A 9,914-nucleotide genomic window follows, 5' to 3' on the forward strand; every position below is an offset into this window, starting at 1 on the left:
CAGGGCCCCTAGACACACCTCAGGTGTTTTGGTGGCCACCTTTAAGCCAGAATAGCCACTCTGTTTTCTTAGGTCCAGGCTGTGATTTTTATCTCCTCAGCCTGAACTTACAGATTCTCATACCAATGTCCACCTCTGGCCTAGGGAGCCCAGTGCATATATCTGGGGTATAATTTTAAAAGATGAATACATATTTTATCTTTATCCCTGGTTCTTGGCTCTGAGTTCCTAAGCCCTTGGAATTTCCTGAGTGACAGGAATGTGTTACTTATAACAAGCCCTTTTCAAACATACCTGAGGTTCCACTCAGAGGACTCATGCCAAAGCCCTTTCAAAGCTTCAGGATGAGAGCTGGTCACCCATCCTGAAGGTCCCAAACTCCATAATCCCAAATTATGGAGTTTGGGACCTTCAGCCTCATCTCCTCATCTCATCTCCAGGGAAGAGAGGAGCTTGAGTCCTATTACCAATGGTCAACGATTTAATCAATCACACCGACGTTAAAAAACAAAAACAAAAACGCAAAACCTTTTAATAAATACTCTTGAGCAAAGAGACTCAGCGAGCTTCCGGGGTGGTGGACACGCGAACATGCTGGGAGAGCATGCCCCAGGCCTCGCCCTATGCATCGCTTTCGTTTGGCTATTCTTAGTTAAATCCTTCATAATGAACTGGTAATTATAAGTAAAATGCTTTCCTGGATTCTGTGAGTCATTCCTGCGAATTATGTCTGTGGGAACCCCTGACCTTATAGCTGGCCGGGCAGGACTTCAGGTAGCCGCAGACCCCACTTGCAAATGGTGTCTGAAGCGGGGTGGTCTTGTGAGACTGACCTCTCACCTGCGGGGTCTGTGCTGACTCTAGGTAGTGTCAGAATTAAATTGTAGGACACCCAGTTGGTGTCAGAGACTTGGAGAATTGGTGTTGGAACAACATATTTGATGTCATTTTCTCTTTCTGATAATTCTTATTTACTCAATTGGTTGCACAACTTTTAAAAAGGAAAACAAACACACACCCATGAATTTCTTAGTAGACCACAAAGGCAGAAGAAGTGTTTGCGATTTGGTGAGTATGACATGCTGGCCCCTCTAAGGCAAAGCTCAGGTCAGAAACCTCTTTTTGGCCCAGGCCCAAGGGCAGTGCTGCCGGCTCTGCTGTAGCTCATGGGGCTTTAACAGCTGTGAGCAGGGACTCTAAATGAAAGGGAACTCTGTAGCTAGGGAGACTCTAGGATTATCTGGAACCAAGGGATAGATGAATGAGTGGGAGATGGTGCCTTGACAAGGTGGGCAGGTCCCTGGATCACTCCGGCCCGGAAGCCTGGGTTTCAGAAGTCCACCCAGGAAGTCAGGTTAAGTTGCAGCGGTGAGTGGCCACACTGGGATCAGCAGACTAGAGCCACGGTGTCTTGAGCTCAAACTCTGACGTGTCCCAACCCATCTCAGGGCCCTCACCTCCTGTCCCGCCTACAGGCTCTGCCCACCGCCAGGGCCGTGACTCACATAAGTCCTAGAAACAAAATAAGTGGGCAGAGGAGTGAAACAAGCCCATTTCAAATGCATCAATTATCTCTTCCACACTCAGACAAAGAAGCTCATTTTCATCCTGATTACAGGTCACCCTGAATTATTAATAAACTGTCAGGATTTCACAAGTAGCTCTCACATTTCATTCTAGGAAGCCAAACTCCATCAGTAACTTTTTATCAAGTCAACATCAAGCAGAGTGTACAGATTTGGGGATTAAATCAAGCAGAACCATGTGGGAGTTTGCTATCTGCTGTTTCCATCTGGGGGCTCTAGGAATGGGGTGCTGAAGAGGGAGCTCCAGGTGAGGACAAGAGGCATCATGTTTGTTATCCCTGTCCTCTGCAGTCAGGTGGTTTCAATATCATTCAGCTCACCTCAGAACCTTCCAGTGTGGCCATGGAGCTCAAACAGAATGATAGGAAAAGGCCTGGAAAAGACAGTGGGCCCAAGATATAGCCACTGTCACTCAGCCACCCACAGGAGAGACTGCCTCCTTGAGAGTCACGATGCCCACCTAACATTCTTCTTCCACTCTTCTTCCCTGTCACCCTCAGTCATTCCCCCACATTCATCAATGCCTTTGGCTTTTTCCCTAACCTCAGCCGTACTCCTTCCCTAGGGAAATCCACTGTCTAATGACACATTCAACTCCCCAGCCACATGATGGCAAACTTGAGTTTATATAAAGCACATGGGGGTCGGGGCAAGTGTTTCAAATACAGGCTCTTTGGCTCAGGTCCCAGTGATTCTGACTCAGTAAATCAAGAGAAGGCCCAGAATTTGCAGGTGATGCTGACACACATGGACCAAGGGTCACAGAGAAATCCTCTATTTTCTCCATTTTTTCACCTGGTCAGTGAAATTGACCCAGCATCTCACTGAGGTCTTAAAGAGAACTAGGCCACTTTTATTTTTTGAGGTTCCCAGTATATTTTTAAAAATAAAGGAATGTTGAAACAAATTATCAATACCGTTAAATTTTGAATGCTTAGGGAAAACTCTGCTCAAAAAAGACCAGTCCTGGGGGAAGTTTCCAGAATACACTGTCTTCCTCTTTCCCAAGCTCCTCTCTATTCTCACTTCATTTACTTGGGTGACCACCATTTATGCCCGCTTGTAGAAAAGTCTCAACTATCAGCTCCCTAAATTTGTATGGAAGTTAAATCAACAATATTCTATCTCAGAGAGGAAAGAATTAATATGTATCAAATGCCTCCTCCAAGCCATGTCCCTACCAAATGTATTAGGTTGAACCATATGAAGCTGCCATTTTTGTGAGACAAATAGGGTTACATATTGGCAATTGTAGATGGTTTAATCTAATATTTCAGACTTTAGGAAACAGGCGAATACAAGATTTTGGAAGCTGAGTAAGAGAGACTGACCCAAATTCAAGAGGTGTGACCAGATAGTACTTGACTTGGAGAACAGAGAGGACAAGGAGTAATATTAATAATTCTATGATTCATAGGTGATGAATGATGGGCTTTGCACTTGCTGTTTCTCCTGCCTGGAAGGCTCGTCCCCCAGATATATACGTCATTTCCTCCTTCGCAACCTCTGACCTTCACTCAAGTGTCACCTCCTCAGTGAGGCCACCCTCGCTGCTCTTACCCTGGGAAGGCTCCAGCCCCTCCCTCCCTGACTTATTTTTCTCATGGCACTTATCCTATTAACTTATTGGTTGATTATCACCCACCTGCAGTTAGAATGTATATGCTACGAGCGCAGGGGTCTTTGTTCTCTCCCGCATCCGCAGTGCATAGACGGCTGCCTGGTATGTATTGCATGCTCGTAAGTACGTGTTGAATAAATGAGCAGATGAACAACTGATGAAAATGTGAGCAATCCATTTAGGTTGCTATTGAACCAGTCAGACCTCATAAAAACAGAAGCGTATGACAACAGTGACTGAGAACGACTCGCGATGGCAAAGAGTGATCATTATCATCACGTTAACTGAATACAACCCAGCCCTCTGCAGTGGCCTCCCGAGTACTACAGATAACTCTCCTCTTCTTGTCTCCGTAAGGGGGGTTGGGGTGGTTCTAGCTTCCTTTTGAGAAAGAAGGACACTCAGCTACAGAAAAGTGGAGGTCACACAGCCTTTAACAGAACAAGTCCTTGAGGAGCCAACTGGTATCAAAGGGAAGGAAGTTCAGTATCGAATCCCATCTTGGGAAAAACCATCTCTGCAGGGTATCAAAGTGGAAGGTGATTGAAAGTATTTGCCACTTACACTTCCTGGCTCTGCCATCATGTTGATAACCTCCCTGCAGCTGTCAACAGAGAGCTTTTACCAAGCCTGTTGTATCCTAACTCCTTTTCGCTCATCCTTTTCAGCTGGGCTGCTCCACGGCAGCTGTGCTGACCACGGTTAGTCTTTTTGAGGCATCTCAAACCAGGACCCACGCCCAGGGCTTACAATTCCAAACAGCAACATAGCAAGTAAAGTAAGTCTTCACTTAACTGTTGTCAATAGATTCTTGGGACTGCAGTGAAATGACCCATAATGAACGAAACCAATTTGACCATAGGCTAATAGGTATAAACGAGAGTTAAGTTCCTCTGGCATGTCATCAATGTTATAACGAAATGGCATTGAACGAAAACAATGTTACTTGAGGACCTGCTATAAGTCCAAATGGATGGAACCACTCTTTGCCCGCAGGGTCTGCTGGGTGCAACAGGCATTCTGGAATGAATCATGTTACATCCATAGTCTTGAAAAATTTTCATGATCACTCTCCCACCTAGTACTACAAGGAAGGTGATAGGATGTTCCTCATTTAGCCATGCACTGGGAGAGCTGAAGTTGAAGAAGAAACTACAAAAGGAGAGAGAGAAAAAAAAGATGCTGCTGGCTTTCCTGTTGGGAAGCTGAGCTTAAACCCTCCAAATTCCAGAGGTGGCTTAAGACAGCACAAACTTCTTACCTTACGGTTCTGTAGGTTAGAAGTCCAACGCAGTCTCACTGGGTTAAAATCGAGGTGCTGGCAGGGTTGTGTTCCTTCTCTAACGGAGAACTTATTTCCTTGCCTTCAACATCTAGAGGCCGCCGTCACCTCTTGGCTCATGGTTTCCTTCCCCATCTTCAGAGCCAACACCAGCTGACCACCTTCTTCCCACACGGCACCCCTCTGACTTTCTTCTCTGGCCTCCATCTTCGACTTCTAATGCCCTTCGTGATTATCCTGGGCCCACCTGTGTACTCCGGGTTGATCTCCCTATGTTAGTGATTAGCAACCTTAATTCCATCTGCGACCGTAATGCCCTTTTGCCATGAAACCTAACACACTGACGGGTTGTTCTGGGGAATAGGGCACGAACATCTTTGAATGGCCGTTATTCTGCCTAATGTAAAGGGTAGGGTTACACGGGATCTGCCACCCTTTTTAAAGATTGTTTTACTTTAGCCTAAGGATAGTAAAGGATTTTAGCAAGTGAGTAACATGATCATACTGTTTTAGGTCAAACTTATATCCTTTTTTCTCTGTAGTTTGGAATGAGGACTAGGTGCTTTGGAAAGGGACTCTGGGCCTAGGCCTGCTCTTAGGTCCTGGAGAAAGGTCCGTCTAGGGAACAGAGAAGCAAAAATTGTACGTGAGTACTTCAGTACACTGCGGAACCCCTGTAGCCCAGTTCTCAAACCTTATCCTCATCCAAATCTACCCTAGTAAGTTGAAAGTCTACTGTAAACAAGAAATAGGCATGCATACCTCAGAGATATTCTGGTTTTGATTCCAGACCCCCACAATAGGGTATCGCAATAAAGTGAGTTGTAATCTTTTTGCTGGTGGAGGATCTTGCCCTCAATTTGTAAAAAAAAACACAACAGAATAAAAGTGGGATAAAGCGAGGCGCAGTCAAACGAGGCATGCCTAGAGTCTCATTACTTACTGCTAACCTGCAAGCACCTCTACCGCTCTGTGGAGCCAGGCTGGATCAGAGAGTTTATTTGTGAGAAAGTCCGAGAGCTGCCACCTAGAGTGAGAACACACATGCACGTGCGTACACACGCGCGCGCACGCACGCATGCACACACACACACACACACACACCCCCCTTCCCCTCGTCTTGGTTTCTTTCCACTTCCCCGCATCTGGCAGGAACAGCATCTCCTGTTTTTAACCCAGACACATTCCAATGAGACAACTGAGGAAATATACCCTCCCACCTCTTTATCTGCTTTATCATGGAGAAAATGTTTCCCAAATTCTTAAGATCCTAGTGAGAATAAGCTAAAGCGTCGGAAATATTTTATCCTCTTTCCATTAAAACACTTCACTCAAAAAGGGAACTTTCTGGAAGTAAAGACTTATTAGAAGCCAAATGACATATATATGCAGCAGGCTGGAGAGCTGGGTCAAGCATCTCTTTCAGCTGTGTTTAGTTGGTTAGCATCGTTGTTCTGCTGGCCTACAATCAACTGTCCGTACTAGCCATTTGGTTGGAGTGTCTTTATAGAACGAATGGAATCTTTTGCATGCTTTACTCCTTACCTTCTAATTGAAAGATATAATCAACATTGAGCAACAGCGGCCTCTCAAATCTCAGGCCTCCCCTCACCCCTAAAGCTAAGGGCTGGGACCCTACCACAGGTCGTTTGATTTTACCCATACTTTTCATTGGTCCTGAATGACACAGACCACCCTAGCCCACCCTGATTCCATCCCATGCCCTATCTACTTCATCTCATTTACTGGTTTCCACCGCTCATTAGCTCGCTCCACCCTGGGTCTCCAAGGTGAGACAGAAATCTACCTGGTATATCTCTCCTTCCCTCCACAATGTGGCATAAATAGGGGCCTTAGGGCCTCAAAATTTGGGTCCCCAAACTCTGAGACTTATTAGTCGCCTTCATTAGTTGTATAATAATGATATTGCCCTCACAGAGTTATTGTGAGGATTTAATTAGTTAATGAACATAAAAATGTGCAGAAGAGTGCTATTCAAAGTGTATTTTATGGACTAATGCAGTCCAAAAATTTCCTGCTACCAGTCTGCAACTAGATAAGTACGAAAGTGTAATTTAGAGAATGTTTAGAAACTTGTCACTCAAATCTCAGTGGATTGATGAGTTTCTAAAGCAAAAAAGCTCATTACAGACTTTAAATGTTGATGTATATGACATTTATTCAAAGTGTATGTAAGTAAAGGCCCTTAATATGGGGCATCACTATTTCACTTATAACTTATTATGAAGTAATAAGTTCTTAGTATAATAATGATTATATTAATCACATGTATACATTTTCGATGGACAACATGTACATGTTTTATAGTTTCTTCTTTTTCTTATTCATTTTTATTGCACTTTGCAAAAACACTGAGTACTACACGGTGTCTAGGGCTCCTGAAAGACCCCAACTCCCCCACCACTCCTTGGCCAAAAGCCACAAAGTCAAGTAAGCTCTATCCTCCAATATCAGACACAATCATAGGGAGAGAGACAAAGGGAGAGAAGTTATTTGAGGAACTGAGCATTTTTAACTAAGGGAGTATGCTTTAGACTGGGTTGAAGATGTAGTTAATGTTTGCCTAGTATCCCATGAGAGAGAGCTCAGCAGAAAATTCCAATTACAGAGAAAATAAGCTCCTTTTCGCTGCACCTCTGAGTTGTGGCAAGAACTGAGTTTTTCTTCTTGCTACAGGGACATCAGGAGAAAGCTAGAGAGTGAATTAAGGACCCTATGAATCTCGTGCTCAGTGATCTGTTTCCGACTCCCTCCCTCCGAGTCCCTGTGAGAGCTGAGCCCCAGCACACGGCACCTGGTTTCTGCCATCCTCTGAGCAAGTGTCAATCCACGTTTCACATCTCATTAGCCAAATACGTGGACAAGGGAAGCTAAGTGCCACAGCCCACAGTGGAGCATGTAGGTGTGTTTGAAAGCCAGGGTATCATGACACCTCAAGAAAGGTGCCTGTGACAGCAGGGGAGACAATGGACAGGTAGGTAGCACTTATTCCTGGGACTAATGAGGCTTTTCCTGGAAGAAGCACATCCCTCTGCCTATGCCGCACTAAATCACACCAACGGGTGATTATGGCAGAAAGATAATCACGACCTGGGGAGCTGGGGCTGTCCAAGCAGTTCGAAGGGCAGTTCCTACACCAGTGTCCACTGGGGAGATTGTCCAGCGTGCCGACCATGCTCAAACCCCAGGTCAACTGGGTCAGGAGCCTCATAGATTCCACAAACCTTGTAGATTTTTCTGATGCACATTAAGTTTGGGAGACACTGGCTTCGAAAGCTTAGTTAGTGAGAAAAGTTGGTAGATTATTTTCCTGGAAGGAGAGTGACTTGTATATTTAAAAAATAAACACCAATTAGATGCTAAAGACCAGTAAGAGTTCCAGTTCTATTAAAAATGATGATTTAGTGGCTTAGGTAAGCTGTGCCTTGATTGTGAACTTAGGCTTAGAAATATGTGGACTAATGACTGCTGGGAAATGTTAGACATTTGTAATTCAAATATACTGATAAAACACTCACTTCAGAATTTGTGGAGTTGATGTATGTAGCAGACAGAACTCTAAGTCAACGGAGATTAGAATAAATAATACAATGTAAGCAGTACCCTGATATAGTAATTAACCCTTATTTATTAATATTCCTTCAAGGTATCTGTATTTCCCACATAAAGCAGCAGTTCTCAAGCTTTGGAGCTTGTTAAAATATATATATTCTAAACTTTTCCTCTAAAGATCGATTTGTTAGGTCAGGGATTAGCCTGAGATTTTAACAAGAATGCTAGGTGATTTTGAAAGGTGTTAGAAGAGCTAACCTTTGAAAATCAAACACTTTAGAGTCGACTGACCCCTCTGCCCAGTCACTCTTCCCCCACAAAACCTCATTAAGACAGCTTATTCAACCAAACTTTCCATTTAGCTGCACATTGAATTAATACTCAATGAGTAACTTAACATATCCTTGTCCAGAGCCATGAATACTGGAACAATTTTCACTTCCCAGAATTGAATTTTTTAAAAAAATAACTATTTATTACAAGAAAAACTGTATTGGCAAATTAACATAGGGTGGTTGACTGGTTCCATGATGCGTGAACATGCCCATGCAAATCGAATGCGTTAAGTGATGCGTTCAGTTTCAGTTTCTGGATTTGTGCCTATGGGACAATATAATAACAGTGGGCATGGACTTTTGTCATGCTTTTTTGGTCACCCCATACTGCTTGAGTTCTGTTCCCATTTCCGGTCGATTTCCCCCCTTATGCACGTTACCGACCTCCTTGATGTGGGAGCCCTCCACCAAACTCCCTTGAAACCCAGAGACCCAAAGGAGCAAGATTTTCAGTGGGAGGAAGGAAGCGCCGTGAGAATACAGCAGCAAAGAGAGATGGATGGATCCCGGGGAGAGATGCCCAGCTTGCTGGGCAGCCTTGGTGGCGATGCCGGGCTCAGCGCAGGTGAGGCGAGCCGAGCCCTGGCACCTGTTTGCCAGAGGCTGCAGGGGGCGCTCTATCAGGAAGTCGGGTGCCGCTGTCTGAGGCGGTTCCCACTGGCACAGCTTCCACATCCGACCCCAAGTCCCTCGCGGAGGTCTGTGAACTTAGTATCCTCTAATAAACTCCTCTCTGCTTGAACCTGCTAAAGTGAGTTCTGTTGTTTTCTACTAAGAATCCTGATATTGAACAGTAATGGTCCATCTTGCCATCTACAAACGTTTATTCTTTATCAGAAATGTCACTACACACCTACTTAATGCATTTGATTTGCATGGGCAGGTTCACACATCACGGAACCAGGCATATCATTAGTAAAAAGTATTCTTTTTGTATATTTAAAAGGAAACCTATGTTAAACTGAATTTGGGGACCCAGATCTCCGGCCTTCCATTTCAGTGGCCACCCCCTGCCCACATGCAGTTTACACATTGTTCAAGCTCAACCCCAGAGGTAGATTTTCTCACATTTAAATCCTTTTTCTTCTATCAGTGCAGGAGCAGGTGCTGAGATTCGTCGGTGTACAAAATGTATTCATTCTGGATCACATAAAGACAGACCTAGGGCCTCTGCTTATGCAGCAAGTTGTGAATATTGAAGGTTCCAAGCAGTAGGTGCTTTTGAAAATGTGGCAACAGAAACAATCCAGGTCTCACTTAAGTTTCAGAGAAAAGACCTGGGCTGAAGCTTCGACCTGTGCAGCCCAAATACCACATGGGCATTCTCACCGGCAGGAGCAACCTGGAATAGGAGTTAAGAGTCCAAACAATTGTTAGAAGAAAATGTTAGTTCCCTACTCCTATCTAGCTAGACTTGACCCCCCAGTCCCTCTCTTCACTTCTCTTTACTCCCCACTCCCCACCATAGGGGGCAACTTATCCAATGGGCCAAGCAGGAGAAAGCACCTGTCTGCCCC

This window comes from Pteropus medius, unplaced genomic scaffold (assembly GCF_902729225.1).
Source record: "Pteropus medius unplaced genomic scaffold, Ma_sr-lr_union100, whole genome shotgun sequence".
In the NCBI taxonomy this organism is placed as follows: Eukaryota; Metazoa; Chordata; class Mammalia; order Chiroptera; family Pteropodidae; genus Pteropus; species Pteropus medius.